Source organism: Erpetoichthys calabaricus, chromosome 11 (genome assembly GCF_900747795.2).
Source record: "Erpetoichthys calabaricus chromosome 11, fErpCal1.3, whole genome shotgun sequence".
Classification (NCBI taxonomy): domain Eukaryota; kingdom Metazoa; phylum Chordata; class Cladistia; order Polypteriformes; family Polypteridae; genus Erpetoichthys; species Erpetoichthys calabaricus.
The window spans coordinates 50,427,941-50,445,751 of record NC_041404.2 but is presented as its reverse complement, the minus strand read 5'-3'; positions in this window follow the sequence as shown (position 1 = coordinate 50,445,751).

Below are 17,811 nucleotides of genomic sequence, written 5' to 3'. Positions count from 1 at the left end.
ATTTATACTTTTTTTCTGTTGTTTAAGGTTTTCCTATTTGTTTTTATTTATTTTTTCAGCTGCATCTTTGAGGCAAGTTTCTCTATTTTTTTTGTGTTTTGAATTTGTGTTTTCTTTTGCGCCAGGGGTTTCAGGTGGTTATTCTCTCCCTGTTGTGAAAACTATAGACCTGATTCTTTTGGGTTAAAGGTGTTGTGATTTGGTACCGTATCTGTTATGTAAGCACTCTAGCAAAGAAGGTTTTTTTAAAAGGAGATCGTAAAAAACATGTCACCAAAGAAGCTTAAACTAAAAAGACTGGCATACCGTAACCAAAGCCAAAATGAATGATTGAAAAAAATCCAGTATAGAAAAAGGCTTGTTTAAATGAAAGGCCAAATCATCAAAAAAGGCTTTTGGAATCCAGAAGCTCAGTTGGAGAAGTATCAGCAGTCATGACCTGTTAACCCCATTGAGTCTCCTTACCAGTAGTCCACGACCTCTCACAACATGGAACAGCCTGAACAACAGGATACCTAAAATGTTGGTGAATACGACGCAGTATAATGCATAACAACAAAAGTAAGATTTCATTCAAAAATCTAATGAAAGATTCAGAATCTAGGGTTTCAGAAACCTGTAAATTGGAGTGTTTAAACCATGGAATATGCATAAATAAATTAACAATGGTACCCCACTGCAAACAGTATCCTGCAAACTTTGATATTTTAGGTTTTGTATTATCGGAGTACCCAAATCTTCTAATATTCGTTTTCAGTCTCAGAGTATTGTTCTTAGATTTGAAAATAATTCACGCTTCAGCACCATTTTCAGTGGCCATGGCTATTTTTGGGATATCCCCTTGAGTATCATGTGTCTGGGTGTTGCTATGCAGAGTGTCACACATGTGCACATGGGAAGCAGTCAATGGGCTTAACTAAGGGTAAAACGCCAGCTCAGGGGCTGACGAAGTGCACTAATGTCTTTTCTCCCCTCATCTGCAGATCATCCGAAGGAAAGACCAAACAAAACCCCAACCAGGTTCCACTTATGTTTCCAGACCTCACTCCCCTACTGACCTCACTTTGCACTCCTTAGTAAAAGGCACATGGCAGCCCACCTGGAATTGCCAAAAGGCACCTGAAGGACGTCTCAGACCATGAGAAAGAAAATTCTCTGGTCTGTTGAGACAAAGATTGAGCTCTTTGGTGTGAATGCCAGAGCGTCACGTTTGGAGGAAACCCTGGCACCATCCTACAGTGAAGCATGGTGTGCAGCATCATGTTGTGGGGATGTTTTTCAGCGGGCAGGAACTGGGAGATTAGTCAGGATAAAGGGAAAGATGACTGCAGCAATGTACAGAGACATCCTGGATGAAAACCTGCTCCAGAGCGCTCTTGACCTCAGACTGGGGCGACGGTTTCATCTTTCAGCAGGACACCGACCCTAAGCACACAGCCAAGATATCAAAGGAGTGGCTTCAGGACAACTCTGTGAATGTCCTTGAGTGCCCAGCCAGAGCCCAGACTTGAATCGATTGAACATCTCTGGAGAGATCTTAAAATGGCTGTGCACCGACGCTTCCCATCCAACCTGATGGAGCATTGAGAGGTGCTTGCAAAGAGGAATGGGCCAAACTGGCCAAGGATAGATGTGCCAAAGCTTGATATGGTAGAGTGTACTGACTCTTTTTCTCTCGCTTTCCTGCAGACCATTCACAGGGAAGTTCCACCTAGCCCTGTTTTGGATGTCACTTCCGGGTTCGGACCTATAAGAGGAGGGCCTTGCCGGGCTCCGGCCCCTCTAGATGTAACGTCCGGGCTCGAGCCTATGGCTGAAGACCTTTCCGATCCCGGTCCCTTTGACGTCACTGTCCTACCCTGACCTTTAAAAGCCTCCACCTTTTCCCTATTCTCTCAGTTCTGTTCTGGACTCCAGTTTGTGTACATCAGTGCTATCATTTACTTATTTACAAAATATATGGGTGGCTGCCCCAAACGCTTGCTATGGGCTCTTTGTGGAGTTTGTGACAATAGATAGACTAGATAGATAGATAGATAGATTATAGATAGATAGATAGATAGATAGATTGATAGATAGATAGATAGATAGATAGATAGATAGATAGATAGATAGATAGATAGATAGAATAGATAGACAGATAGATAGATAGATAGATAGATAGATAGATAGATAGATAGATAGATAGGGAAGGTCTTAGGCCCCAAAACCCTCGACACAACTACACTAAACACCTGTCACTGTTTATTTATTTGTAGTTAATAAATAAATCCTTCCTTCTTTATTTTTATTTTTCTTTTCTCCCAATTCTCTTCTAACAAGTGCATTTATGTTGGACATGGGAGTACTGTCCAGTTCTAGGACTCTGCACAAAGGAGTACCTTCAGGTCAGGCAGAAGCCTCTCAAAGTAGGTAAAGAAATTCCCTATAACAACACATGGCTGCACCTATGGGACGCAGACAAAGATGCCCAACGGGACTACAGTTTTCTGTGGTGCCCCATTGGACCCCTCCTTCTTCTTTCCACCACCTATAAAGCCAGCCCACTTACCTTCCCCATTCAGTCCCTATTTTGGACTCAGTCCTTTGAGTAGTAACAGTTTGCTTCATTGCGTTGTTTTACAATATACGGGGTGGAACCCCAAACCTTTCTCTTGTTTTTGTGGTCTCTTTTACAAGGGACAGCCATGAGTGCTCATTGGTGTGACGTCAGCACCATGCACTTCCTGGTTATTTCAGATTGCTGATACCAAAAAAAAATAAAATAAAATCTGCCCATTTGTGGGTACTTCTGTAGGACAAAGGGTCCATTCTGCTAGGCGTTTGTGGCACACCAGGCCCCCTGTTGTGGCAGCAGAGTTAGCAAACATCCCAACTGCATAAACCCCAACATTTGCATTCCAAACTTCAGCTAATGCCCAAGATCTACCTGGAATTCATTCTCATGAAAAAAGGTGAAAATCAGAGGTGACCTGACATCTCTCCAGAGGCCCCCCATGCAAGCCTCTTAAGCCAAAGTTTATGAAATGAACTCAAGCAATGACAAAGAGCTGCAATTCAAGAAATTACAATGTGATGGACAGAAGAACTCGCCTCTGTGAGGAGACACTTCATTTGTAACTGGAAGTGACTTTAATCCAATCAGGAGAAGTTATGCATCTACCTAAAACTACTTACAGTCATCCATCTGGGGATTTTCTCTTGGACACTTCTCTACGGTGGCACCCTCAAAGGAACTCTGAGGAAACTCCTGAGCAAACTACTCGAAAAATGATTGAAAGTCACTGAAACAAATCCTTTCTGTCTCTCTTGCTGCAACCAGGAAAACTGATGAGCCCGCTGCCTCTAGTTGAGGAGCAGAAAACCTGAGATCCAATCTGATCCAAGCAAAGCACTGAGCTCTAGGTCCTAAAAAGCCTGAGAGGCAAGCCATTACTTCAAGAAGGGAACTCAGAATCTAAGGCTCTTGGTGCCAAATGAGACCACCGCCCTTTTACCCTATGGACAGATGTAGACGACAAAGTAAAGGGCCTACCTGAGAAATGCATAGCTACACCATAAGTAAAGGACTCCCTCAACGTATTTAAGAAGCAATTGGAGACCCATTTCTTCGTTGAATATCTATCTAATTAATGAAAAAAAAAGCTTTATTCTGTGATATTTCATATTGCCAGGTAATTTGTTATTACATTAAGTTTAATTGCTTTATCGATTGTTAATCTATGATTACAAATGTATTAGTTATTACATCTTTTCACCTGTGGCAATCAACGTTTGTTTCCAGTCCTACTATACTTGCTGAACAAACAGGCCCAAGCCTGATGATACTTATGTTTACCTCTTTCATTAGTCACTTTGGATAAAAGCAGCTGCCAAGCAAATAAATATAATAAAGTTAGAGAGCTCCACACAGGCTGTTACTCCCTCCTCTTTTTATACTGTCTGAGCCAGGAAAGGGCGGAGCTTCTCTGTCTCAATTGCCCTCATTGGACGTCTCCTCTCATCCCAGCAGGTTTTTGCGTACCTCAGGTGATCCTCTGACACACATACCTGACACTGTGTTCTGTGTGGTGACTTTTCAATGTGACATCATGGTCTCTTTGTAAAACTTGCTGACAAACCAAATTTCCCTCCTGGAACCAAATTGAATTGACTGAATTGAATATCCTTATTTTTTGCTATGCGTCCGGCCCCCCACCATAACCTATCGTCAATGAGAGCGAGAACCGAAATCTTTAGATTCATCAAAAAGTTTTCAAACCATCTCCACGTTTTAGGGTCCCCTGATAACGAAAACATCAATATCTTGATGATGGGTGTGTGTCTGTCTGTGTGTGTGTGTCTGTGTGTCACAGTTTCCTGAAGACAGTCTAAAGTGAAAACAGCTGGACAGAAAAATACCAAACTCGAAACTTAAGCTTGTTATGAGATGATGATGTGCTGATTATCAGTTTTGGAGCCAAATGGTGCAAAATAAAGAGGCAGTCTAGGGGGACCCTCAAATTCTCCAATTAATTATGAATTCTTCTCGTCAATTGCTATCCTAATGACATTTTTTATAATCAGAAAGATCCGCAATAGAGCCTTAAATAATTATTGAAATGTTATAGAATAGTTCAGATAACTTGTTTCCTAGGCCGCAAAGCCTACGTTCAAATTATTTTATTCTTTTTATTTCTTTGTGACATAATAATAATAATTTTATTTATATAGCACCTTATCCTACATTTAAATGTGCTTTCCACAGATTAATCAACAAAACCAAAGACATACCACATTTAATTGGATTATTATCACAAATTAATGATATGATAATTTCTAATAAATTGTAGTATACTAAATACAAAATCAACCAGGTATTGTTAAACAAAATTTAGACACTAAAGTGCAAAACAAACCTTCACTCTTGTCAGAAAAAGATTTTATAATTAAAAAAAAAAACATACATTAAGGCTGACAATAAAACAACCAGATCTAATTAATATATAGAGTGGGACATAAAAGTGTATACACACTTGAACAGTTGATATCTCTGGACTTTTCCAAAGTTGAATCGAATTGTGGCATGGATGTGTAGTATGATGTTATCACAGACAATGTTATTACTCGCATGAATCCTAGCATCACCACGTAGTAGGCAGGACCCTCAAACAAAATGGCAGGGGTACGGTTATCGTTCAAGAGCATTTTAAAGTTGTAGTTTAAATTTAAGAATGTTGTTGAAGTACAATGACAGTGGAGACGTAAGTTTGCAACAGAGCTGCCAGCACGTCTAACAACAAGTTTGAAACCCATGGTACTGTGTGTGATATGTACAAGGGACGATCTGGGTGGCCTTGGCTATGGTGTTAGAACAGTCTACACGCTTGCCACAAACGTCCACCAAACAACGTGCACGTGAGACAAGAGTTGGTAACCATATTGAGCACATGTTGTAAACGCGGAAGTCAAAAGTGACTTAAATTCAGCCCTTGATATCTGTTTAAATTTAATATCACAACTTAAATTTGTGAATTTCCCCTTGGAATTTGTGAATTTCCCCTTGGGATTAATAAAGTATCTATCTATCTATCTATCTATCTATCTATCTATCTATCTATCTATCTATCTATCTATCTATCTATCTATCTATCTATCTATCTATCTATCTATCTATCTAAATACAGGTTTCTTCTTTTGTTGAAGTGTGTATACATTTTTTGGTCCCCCCTCTGTAAGTAAAAATAGATATATACAGTGTCACAAAAGCCACAAAGAGCCATAGCAAGGTTTGGGGCAGCCACCCGTATATTTGGTTTCCTGGCTGCAAATTGTCGTTGAAATGATAGCACTGCTGTGCACAAAAACCGAGTCCAAAACAGAACTGAGGGAATAGGGAAAAGGTGGAGGCTTTTAAAGGGGAAGACAGGAAGTGAAGTCAAAGGGGTCAAGCTCATGAAGGTCTTCAGCCATTGGTTCGTGCCCGGACGTGACATCACAGGGACAGGAGCTGGCAAGGTATCCTTCCATAGGCTTGGTCCCGGAAGTGACGTCAAGAGGACCAGGTGGAATCTCCCGTGAATGGTCTACAGGAGAGGAAGAAAAAGAGTCAGTGCACTCTGCCACATCCCGGTATGACTCGGAACTGCTCTTACTCAAGCCCTTTAGCTGCCTCCCATGCGCACGTGTGTGACAACAGTAATAACCGTCCCCTGCAGCTCCACCCGCATAGTAGTGAAACAGGACAGCGAGAAGGGGCCTACCTGGCTCCCCACTCCTGATGTCACACTTCCCCTTCCCCTCGGCCCACAGCCTCTGTTTCGGATTAGCGTGAATATATTGCTCCTGCAAGCGAACTATGATTCTTAGCACGATGAGAGAAGTCGTCGCAAAATCAAAAGCAATGTTCAAGCAAATTCTAGAAAAAACCAGATCTAAATCCGCTAAGTAGTTCTCTTGTTTGATAGCTAAGTGGAGTTAAGTTACACAGCAAAACATGGCGAGAGGTGCAGCAACTCAAATGGAGGTGGCACGTGAGTGAGGAGGGCCCCACACCGCTCCCCACTCCTGACGTCATGCTTCCCCTTCCCCTCAGCCCGCAGCCTCTGTCTCGGATTAGTGCAAATAAATCAGTATCACAAGCAAACTATAATACTCAGAGCGATGAGAGAAGTTGCAAATCAACTGGAATGTTCAAGCAAATTCTAGAAAAAAACCCGATCTAAGTAGTTCTCTCGTTCGCTAGCTAAGTGGATGTAAGGTATATGCCCTGAGGCTGGCGCATGAGTGAGGAGGGCCCCGTCCCCGTCTCCTTGGACCGCTGTGTGTCTCTCGGATTCGTGCAAATAAATCGGTACCACAAGCAGACTGTGATACTTAGCGCAATGAGAGAACGTTGCAAATCAACCGGAATGTTCAAGCAAATTATAGAAAAAAACCCGTTCTAAATCCGTTAAGTAGTTTTCTCGTGAAAAGCAGACAGACATACAAACAGACAGACGCTGGATTTTATAAATATAGAGATTCATCTACATTTACCTAGGCATAAGTACATGGCAGCCCATTGAATAGAAACAGACATGCTCGTCATCGCGTCAGTGGGCCTTTTTTGGAAGACAGCTGAGATGCGTTGCTCCTGCTAAAGCACAAATCAAATTGGCACTCCTGATCTGTTACGGTCCAGTATCCCTTACCACTAGGCCACGTGGCCAGCCTGTGAGGAGCCCCTAGAGCTAAACCAATGGCTGTTCAGCTAGAGAACGTAACGGGGTTGGCACCTAAACCCTGTTAACTCGTCTACTCTGTCTGCTGGGCATTTTAGACTGTCATCTTTGATCCTTTTCACGCTGGATGCTTCATTTTGTCGAAGATCAGTGCTGAGAAATGAAGCTCTCGTACTAAAGACTACAACTGAACTGGGCCTCTTACCACTGAAGATAATTTGCAGTAACAGCGAGCATTTGGCCTAACAGTGCAACATGACCAGTGCCCTTTTGTTTTTTTTTTTCTCTCCGCCTCGGGGCAGGCGGCACTTCATCAAGTACATACGGAATAAAGAAATGCAATTCTGACGGTTTCCCACTTTTGACAACATCACACAGGTCCTCCGATGAGCGGTGACATTTTTAACCATTAAATACGCAGCTGTCTGAAGATTCTAGAAGTCAGTGTTTCTCTAATTCTGCCTTTGTGCACAAACAATGGCGGATTTAGAACTGAAAGTCTTTTTCTGAGATGAAATGCAAGACCGATGAAGGGATAAAGCTTCGGTGCTGATTAGAATAGAAAGAGAACCCTTTTCCTTTATTGTGTAGAACAAAGCGGCAGAGTAAGTGGGGCATTAGTCGGAGTCCGTGGAAAGTGGAAGTCTCAGTTTCAAAGTTGGCAATGTGAGAGAAACGCTTAAAAAGAGCTTAGACGGGGCTGGGTTGGCCGCCCTCGCTGCGTGCTTTATGTGCCGCACAGGGAAGCGTATGAAGTGCAGTTTCAAAGCACGACGGGCTGCCTCTCAATGTAATGTGCGCCGAACAAAGTCCTCCATTTCGGTGTGGTGTTACTGTGCAGTGTTATTCTTTTTCTGAAATAACTCAGGATTTCTCCTCTGCAGTCCGCTTTTATTTGATGATTTAAACCTGGGGTTTGCCTGGGATTTAACACTGAACTGTGTGCGTGTGTGTGGGCAGGAGTCACAGATATAAATGTTGAAGCCGGCAGTTGTCCGGGGGCACAGCCAAGACAAGCAGTTAGCATATCAATCAATCAGCCAGTCTCCTGGCTATCCACTTTCATGGAGCCGCTTCTTCCATTATGTTAGCATGACGTTTATATATTTCATTTTTTTTTTATGACCTTTCATTTGTATTTTTTCCCTTATTTCTCTCACCCACTTAATGTTTTTGAGTACTGTGCTTGATTTTGGCTCTCGTCATTTATTTCTCACTAGCCAAGTGCCCACCCGCATTGCCTGTGTGTATTTGTAGAATGGGTTAAGGAAAGAGAGCAAAGGTTTATGTGTTTTTTTAAATGGTGACTCTGTTGTTGTCGCTACTGTCCCATCCGTCATCCACACTGCCCCTCTATTGATGCCTCTGCTCTCGTGAGTCGAGAATTTGAACTTTCAAGATTCCAGAATTGTGATATCTCCTTGCTGGGCTGTAACCATTGTGGAAAGCGGCTGGGGGCGGTACCCAGCCGGGACGCCCGGAAGGACTGGAAGAGGGAATATGTCTCCTCTGGACCACAAGGGGGTGACCGCCCTGGTGGCTATGGGGACCACGGGAAAGGACCCTATAGGGGCCTGTAGTCACCGCCAGGGGGCGCCCCGATGCCTGAGGAGCCCTGGCCCTCAGCATTTCCGCCACACCCGAAAGTGCTGGGGGGAAGAAGACCGGGGAAACCCGGAGTGCTTCCGGGTGCGCAGCCGACACTTCCGCCACACCAGGAAGTACCGGCGGAAGTTCATCGGGAGGCATCTGGAGCACGTCTGGGTGAACACAAAAGTGGCCGCCTCCCTACATTCAATGGCTGGAGTCGGGAGGAAGAAAGATGGAGCTCGGGAGACGAGGAGTAGAGGTGGACCTGAAGAGAGGCATTGGTTGTGAGGCCTGGACTTTGGGGGTGAAAGTGGGTTGTGTGCTGTCACTTGTAAATAGTATTGTGTAAATAAACGTGTGTGGTGCTTTAAACGATGTCTGCCTGTCTGTGTCCGGGCCGTATCCCCACACCATAAATGCTGTCATGTTCTCTTAGTTCAAGGTGGACCAGTTTGTAGTGCTTACGTTATGAATGAAAGTCAACAAAGCAGAAGTAAAACAACAACCGTTTGATTTTTTTTTTTATATATTTTATTGAATTTATTAAAATTTATTTATTAAAATCAAACAACATTCCATACAAGCAAGTCAAATTTTACAAAAACTAGGTTCAAGTCAAGTCAACACCCACCCAAAAACAACCTTATGATTTTTGTTTGAAGTTGTGCTGCACTTCCACTCTGGCTCAAGCCTCACCCAACGCTCATCTGCAAAAGTGCATGATACTCCATTTTATGCTACAGTAGATAGAAGCAGCAAGCAGCCTTGACTGGATAAGAAATGTTAAGTTTTGTTCATTTTCTCTGCTAGTCTGGCTTCATTCTGTTCACCTGTTACATTTACTTTGATCCAGCAGGTGGCACTGATGTGCAAACTGTAGCAGAAAGGAAAAAACAAAAAAAAAACCCACTGGGATCCCCAAGGTCACAATGTTGGGCTCCAAAGTAGTCTGTCTTGGCTGTGCCATCCTAGAGAGCAAGTGTGAAAAATGTGGTCCACATCAGTCAAAGGGTGTAGGATTGTATAGCGACAGACAGACAGACAGACAGACAGACAGACAGACAGACAGACATTCTTTTTTATTGATAGAGACTAGCAACAGAACCCGGCATTACCCGGGTATTTTTGTAGAATAAGTTAAGGACAGAAGGCCAAGGTTTCTGTTTTTCAAATGGTGAACCTGTTGTTATTACTAGCTGTCCCATCCATCATCTACACTGCCTCTTTATCAGTGTCTGTGCTGATTGAGTTGAGAATTTGTTCTTTTTGAGTCCAATTTCATATCTTCTCTCTCTATATAAAAAAGTGCAACAATTTTGTGTAACGATTTTATGTGACTTTTTATGTCACGTTTTTTGTCACGCTTTAAGTTGGGCTTATTTTAAAACCTACATATATATGCTTGGTATCATTCTTTTCAGACTTTATCGAACTTTAATGTGATGTTGTTAGATTTTCAGATTATTATTCTGTTTTTAAATTATAAACTAAAAAATATCAAGAACTCATGTCCCGCGAGACGAGACTTTGTGCCAAGAGATATAACCACTCCCGGGGCCGGAAATAAAAGACAAAGAGTAGGACAGCTGCTGTACAGGCTTTTAAATGTTTGAAGTGCCATGCGAGATGCAGATCATGTGGCACGGCGGCAGCAGCAAGCCAGCGGCTGATTGAGCAAAGAGGAGGTAAAAAAAAAAAACTATCTGTTTCCCTTTGTATCACCTTGTAAGAGGGGGTTTCGGAAGAGCGACTGCGTCTCCTTGGGGTGCGTTCAGCCCCCCTCTTCACAATGTGAGTGGAAGAGTCACGAAGTGGCTGGCATGTAGTGCTGGCCAGGGGGTGTTGGCAAGCAAAGTGAACAGGGGGCGAACCCCCTAGTGTATATATATATATATATATATATATATATATATATATATATATATATATATATATATATATATATATATATATATATATATATATATTGTGGTGGCGGCCGGGTCCCATGCCTGGCCGGGATGCCCCTTCTACATTTGTTCCAGGGGAGCAACCATGGGCTACTCAGTACCTTCAACGGGACGCAGCCTCCCTGGCCTCCCTAGCTGACGGTGGTGCCTCAGTTTCCCGCAGGGCTCCATGGGAGATGGAGTTCTCCACAGCCCTGTTGGGATCTGGGGTGGCCGCCAGGGGGTGCTGCATGCTGTATGGGTCCCTAAGCCTGCATGGACGACTCTGCAGCCCCGCCCGGAAGTACAATCGGAAACAGGTGATCAAGCACCTGGAGCACTTCCGAGTGGGCTATTAAAGGGGCCAGCGACCACCACTCAGCAGCCAGAGTTGGGAGGAGGAGGGCAAAGCTTGATGGGAGGAGTGGTGGTGCCAGAAAAGAAAGTGTGTTGGGTTACTGTGAGTGCTTTTGGGACTGTGCTGTGGCTGGGAGGATTACGGGGAAGACGTGCCCTCCGGCTGAAGAAAATAAAGTCTTTGGTTTGTTTTACACGTACCTCACTGTGTATCTGTGCCAGGTGCAATATAGCATTTTTATATCACAATATATATGTGTGTGTGTGTGTGTGTGTGTGTGTGTTTGTGTATACAGTGATCCCTCGCTATATCGCGCTTCGCCTTTCGCGGCTTCACTCCATCGCGGATTTTATATGTAAGCATATTTAAATATATATCGCAGATTTTTTGCTGGTTCGCGGATTTCTGCGGACAATGGGTCTTTTAATTTCTGGTACATGCTTCCTCAGTTGGTTTGCCCAGTTGATTTCATACAAGGGACACTATTGGCAGATGGCTGAGAAGCTAGATTGCTTACTTTTCTCTCTCTCTTGCGCTGACTATCTGTGATCCTGACGTATGGGGATTGAGCAGGAGGGCTGTTCGCACACCTAGACGATACGGACGCTCATCTAAAAATGCTGAAAGATTATCTTCACGTTGCTATCTTTTATGCAGCTGCTTCCTGAAACGACATGCTGCACGGTGCTTCGCATACTTAAAAGCTCGAAGGGCACGTATTGATTTTTGACTGAAAAATAAACTCTGTCTCTCTCTCTCTCTCTCTCTCTCTCTTTGTCTGCTCCTGACGGAGGGGGTGTGAGCTGCCACCTTCAACAGCTTTGTGCCGCGGTGCTTCGCATACTTAAAAGCAAAACAGCCCTATTGATTTGTTTGCTTTCCTCTCTCTTTCTGACAGACTCTGCTCCTGACGCGCACTCCTTTGAAGAGGAAGATATGTTTGCATTCTTTTAATTGTGAGACTGAACTGTCATCTCTGTCTTGTCATGGAGCACAGTTTAAACTTTTGAAAAAGAGACAAATGTTTGTTTGCAGTTGTTTGAATAACGTTCCTGTCTCTCTACAACCTCCTGTGTTTCTGCACAAATCTGTGACCCAAGCATGACAATATAAAAATAACCATATAAACATATGGTTTCTACTTCGCGGATTTTCTTATTTCGCGGGTGGCTCTGGAACGCAACCCCCGCGATGGAGGAGGGATTACTGTATTTTTATATATAATGTGCTACCGTGGCTGTTCGTTTGTCGTTGGTTTTTAAATTACCTGTAGCTCGCAAACCGTTTCACCTATTGAGCTGAAATTTGATACACATATACTACGTGACGTCTACTATACGTTTCTGGGGTGATGATTGACCTCCAAGGTTATTCCTCTTTTATTTTTATTTTATTTCATTGTGGATTCAACTCTCAGCAGTGGCCAGCAGGGCTGTCGTCCAATACATGTGTAACGGGTCCCTTTCTCATCCCTACCACCCTCGCTGTCACTTCCCCTACCTCTTCATATCTTGAATCATTCTTGAGGCAGATTGAAGACTTAAGTGCCAGCTTGAGTGAAAAATTAAAGAAAATGTACTAAGTAATTGCAACACAAACACGGACTTAATCAGTTTTAATGTGAAAAGATGCCGATGAAAGAAGAGAAGAAGCGGGCCGCTAGGGTGGAGAAAAGAAGATCTACTCAGGAAGCAGCAAGGGCATCAACCTCTGAGCAAACGAATGATAAACGTACAGAGAAACAGGATGAAAACTATAAGTCAAGTGGATTCACTGCACGTTATCGTGCAGTCCACCATTACTGGCCTTATATATAAACGTCTACGTGTGAAAGTAGACGTGAAAGTAGTCTGTCTGGCCCGGGAGTGAGACTCCACCTCCAAAGAAAGAGTCACTCGCTTAGCCGCTAATACAGAAGCATGGCGAGCACATCTGCAAAACGGTATCCCTTTTACTTTTCCTCCCGCCGCTAATACACAAGTGAGGCGAGCACGTCGGAAAAACAAAACCTCCGAAGAAAGACAGTTGCTTAGCCGCTAATGCACAAGCGATGTGAGCACATTGGCAAAACGAATCCTCCTAGGAGAGAGATGCCCAGAGTAGTTCCTTTCAATTACCTGACATCTCTTTTTCAATTTTTATTCTGATGATTTCAATAATTTCAAGGACCCTGGGCTTTTTACAGCACAGGCTTACACAGCTAGTATATATATATATATATATATATATATATATATATATATATATATATATATATTATATTATATATATATACATATATATTGTCACACACGTGCGAGTTGGAGGCAGTCAAATAGCCTAAAGGTGAGTGAAATATCGCGAGACAGAGGGTCATCACGTGATGCTTACCTGCATTTCTCTTCACCTACAGAAAACCTGAAGAAAAATAAGAATCTTGCGATGATGTCACTTCCAGTTCGTCACGATGATGTCACTTCCGGTTCCACATTCCTTTGCTTCCCGTCACATCCTGCCAACCATTTCCTGTCCCATCATTCACTCTGTTATAAAAAACGCCATTTTGTCTGCAGTAAAGTGTTCAATGTACTTCAAAGTCATATGAATCAGCTTCTTTATTTATTGTCTGTACGACAATATATGGGGACGGTCTCCAAATCTTTATCTGTTTTGTTGGAGCATTTTTTTGCTCAAGACTATCTCTTCACAATATACATTACTGTGCAAAAGTTTTAGTCAGGTGTGAAAAAAATGCTGTAAACAAAGAATGCTTTCACAAATGGAAGTGTTAATCATTTATTTTCATCAATTAATAAAATGCAGTGAATGAACAAAAGAGAAATCTAAATCAAATCAATATTTGGTGTGACCACCCTTTGCTTTCACAACAGCATCAATTCTTCCAGGTACACTTGCACACAGTTTTTGAAGGAACTCGGCTGGTAGGTTGTTCCAAACATATTGGAGAACTAACCCCAGATCTTCTGTGGATGTAGGCTTCCTCACATCCTTCTGTCTCTTCATGTAATCCCAGACACACTCGATGATGTTGAGATCAGGGCTCTGTGGGGGCCATACCATCACTTCCAGGACTTCTTGTTCTTCTTTATGCTGAAGATAGTTCTTAATGACTTTGGCTGTATGTTTAGGGTCGTTGTCCTGCTGCAGAATAAATTTGGGGCCAATCATACGCCTCCCTGATGGCATTGCATGATGGATGAGTATCTGCCTGTATTTCTCAGCATTGAGAACACCATTAATCCTGACCAAATCTCCAACTCCATTTGCAGAAATGCAGCCCCAAACGTTCAAGGAACCTCCACCATGCTTCACTGTTGCCTGCAGACACTCATGATTGTACCGCTCTCCAGCCCTTCGACGAACAAATTGCCTTCTGCTACATCCAAATATTTCAAATTTTGACTCATCAGTCCAGAGCACCTGCTGCCATTTTTCTGCACCCCAGTTCCTGCATACTTGAGCCGCTTGGCCTTGTTTCCACGTCGGAGGTATGGCTTTTTGGCTGCAACTCTTCCATGAAGACCATTTCTGACCAGACTTCTCCAGACAGTAGATGGGTGTACCTGGGTCCCACTGGTTTCTGCCAGTTCTGAGCTGATGGCACTGCTGGACATCTTCCGATTTCGAAGAGTAATAAGCTTGATGTGTCTTTCATCTGCTGCACTAAGTTTCCTTGGCCGACCACTGCGTCTACGATCCTCAACATTGCCCGTTTCTTTGTGCTTCTTCAAAAGAGCTTGAACAGCACGTCTGCTTTGAAATCTTTGTCTGGGAGAGACCTTGCTGATGCAGTAGAACTACCTTGTGTCTTGTTGCTGTGCTCAATCTTGCCATGACATGAAGCTGTCTTCCCACAACCTCACCTTGGTAGCAGAGTTTGGCTGTTCCTCACCCAGTTTGAAGCCTCCTACACAGCTGTTTCTGTTTCAGTTAATGACTGTGTTTCAAACCTACGTGTGACATTGATGATCATTAGCACCTGTTTGGTAGAATTGGTTGATCAGACACCTGACTAGAATCCTACAAAATCCCTGACTTTGTGCAAGTGGACCTATAAGAATTGATGCTGGTTTGAAGGCAAAAGGTAGGAACACCAAATATTGATTTGATTTAGATTTTTCTTTTGTTCGCTCACTTTGCAATTTGTAAATTGATAACAATAAACAATCATTATTTATATTTCTGAAAGCATTCTTTGTTTACAGCATTTTTTCACACCTGCCTAAAACTTTTCCACAGTACTGTATATTGTGAAGAGATAGTCTTGAGCAAAAAAATTCTCCAACAAAACAGATAAAGATTTGGGGACCGTCCCCGTATATATATATATATATATATATATATATATATATATATATATATATATATATATATATATATATATATATATATATATATATACATCTTTTGTTATTACTATTGTCATTATTGTTGTTATTTCACAGGGTCATATTCTGGTTCTTGGAGGGGAAGGTGTGGGCTCCATTGGTTCTTTTGACTTGTAAGGGTGGCACATGGCTAATTATGCATGCAAATTAGTCATGTGGTGCTGCACAAGAGACTGAGAGAGATCAGTGCTTTATATCACAATATTCTCATTATATTCAGCTAATGCACCCCTCAAATGAAAATCCTGAACTTTTTCTATTTAATGCAGGCAGGTTGAGATCTCACGCTTGGTTTGCAAAGCATTATGGGGCAAAAAATGCTTGTCTAAGCTACGACATGGCAATTTCAGAAAAATCTTCAACAAAGTCACTGGAAAACACGACACATTTGCTGTGAAAACACTCTGCCGAATTTCCTGGGTCAACAGTATTGTTTAAACAACAAGAGGTTTGCTTTCCATTTTTCTCTTTTTGTAATTTTCATGTTAGAGATTTGACTGAAATGAAACAAAAACTTTTAGCTTTTAACATTTTTTTTTTAATTGTATGGCCATTGTTGTTTGTCTGTTTATGACTTGGCTGTCATTAGGGTAAGAATTCTCACCTTGGTCCCTTTTGGCCCACAGATTTTAAAGCTTAAAGACCCCTTATCAAGCAGAATAGGATAGATGAGCTTGTTGGGCTGCATGGCCTGTTCTCGTCACCACGTTCTAAGTTAAGTTGGTTGGTTGTTTGCCAGAATCCTCTTTAATAAAACCCCTGCGTGCGTCCAGTGTCTGTATGTGTGTGTCTTCTGGTGAAGTGCGCATGCGCGGGGCACAGTGCAATGCTTCAAAGCAGATGCTTCAAAGGCCGCCTGACGCGTCACACAAGACAGAGAGGGCGGGACCTATAAAATATCGCGCGGCCGATCCAATCAGATTTCGGTAAATGAGGTAAGACCTAAAACATAAAACACGAAAAATCCAATCGAGTACTGAGACGCGGAGACCAGCTTCCTCATTGTTGTCCAAGTGTTCACTCTGAGGATGTCAGATTTGCGATTAAGAAGCTTGGCCCAGTAAAGTGTAAAGTGTCAGTCGTTGAAGGGGTTTTCCTAAATATACAAATTTTCATGATATTACAATACGATGACTTTTAAAAGTAGATTTATTTTCGCGCACATTACATCAGTTGCTGGGGAGAATCTGCTGATTGCCCACTGTTGTGACAGAAAATTAAATGCATATTACGGACAGCAAAGCCAGTATTACTGTCAGAGAAAATTACAGGCATTTTACGGAAAATAATTAATGAGATAAAAGGTCCCTTGCCATTTAATATAGACTGTTCCTACTACTGTTCTAGCGCCCGTTATTGTAACGGGCTTAATGTCTAGTAATTATAATAATTCCTTATATCTATCTATATATATAAAAGCCAAATACCACTGACTCACTCATCGTGAAATCTCCCGAACCATGAGGACTTGGGACTAGAAATTTGGAATGTAGGTTACCCTTGGCCCATAGGTGCTCACTAAGAAACAGTTTTAAAAATTTCGTGGTCCAAGCATAGGGTTGCCAGATGTCCCTTATATAAAGGGACATGTCTCATATTTGTTAATTTTGTCCCCTGTCCCGTACTGACCTTTCAGGGACACCCAAATGTCCCGTATTTAGTTCATTTTCAAATTTCGTAATAAAAACTATATTTTTACTACCTTCTTACGGTACATTAGTTGTAACTTTATAAGTAATTATACTTTCTTTTCTCAGATTCTCTTGATGAAAATAACCCAAATGTAATAAGGAAATGAGTGTTTGCTGCCTGTTTGTGACTTGTTCAGTTGCTCTGGTTGGCTGAGGACGGCGACACTCTTACCATTTTGCTCTCCAGCCGCACTGTTGTGCATTTCTGTATGTTCTTTATCAGCATTGCAATATCCAGGGTCGACAAAGTGTGTTCTTACTACTTGCCACGGCCCACTTTTTTTCTAACTGCATGTATTAAATAATAATAATATTTATCTGTTGTCTATAATAAATAAATATTTTCAAATGATTTCACTTTTAGAGAATTTATTTTAGCTTGTATTAAATAATTTTCAAATGATTTTACTTTTGTTTTCCTCATAACCTGTTAAAATCCTTGCTTTGTGTTTTTAACTGATGTCTCTACTCTTATATAATGTACCAGTAACGGCGCATCCATTTGACGTGCGCATTCCTAGTTTTCATCCTCTTTCTCTCTACGTTTATCACTCGTTTGCTCAGAGGTTGATACGCTTTCTGCTTCCTGAGCAGATCTTCTTTTGTCCACCCTGGCGGCCCGCTTCTTCTCTTCTGTCATTGGCATCTTTTCAC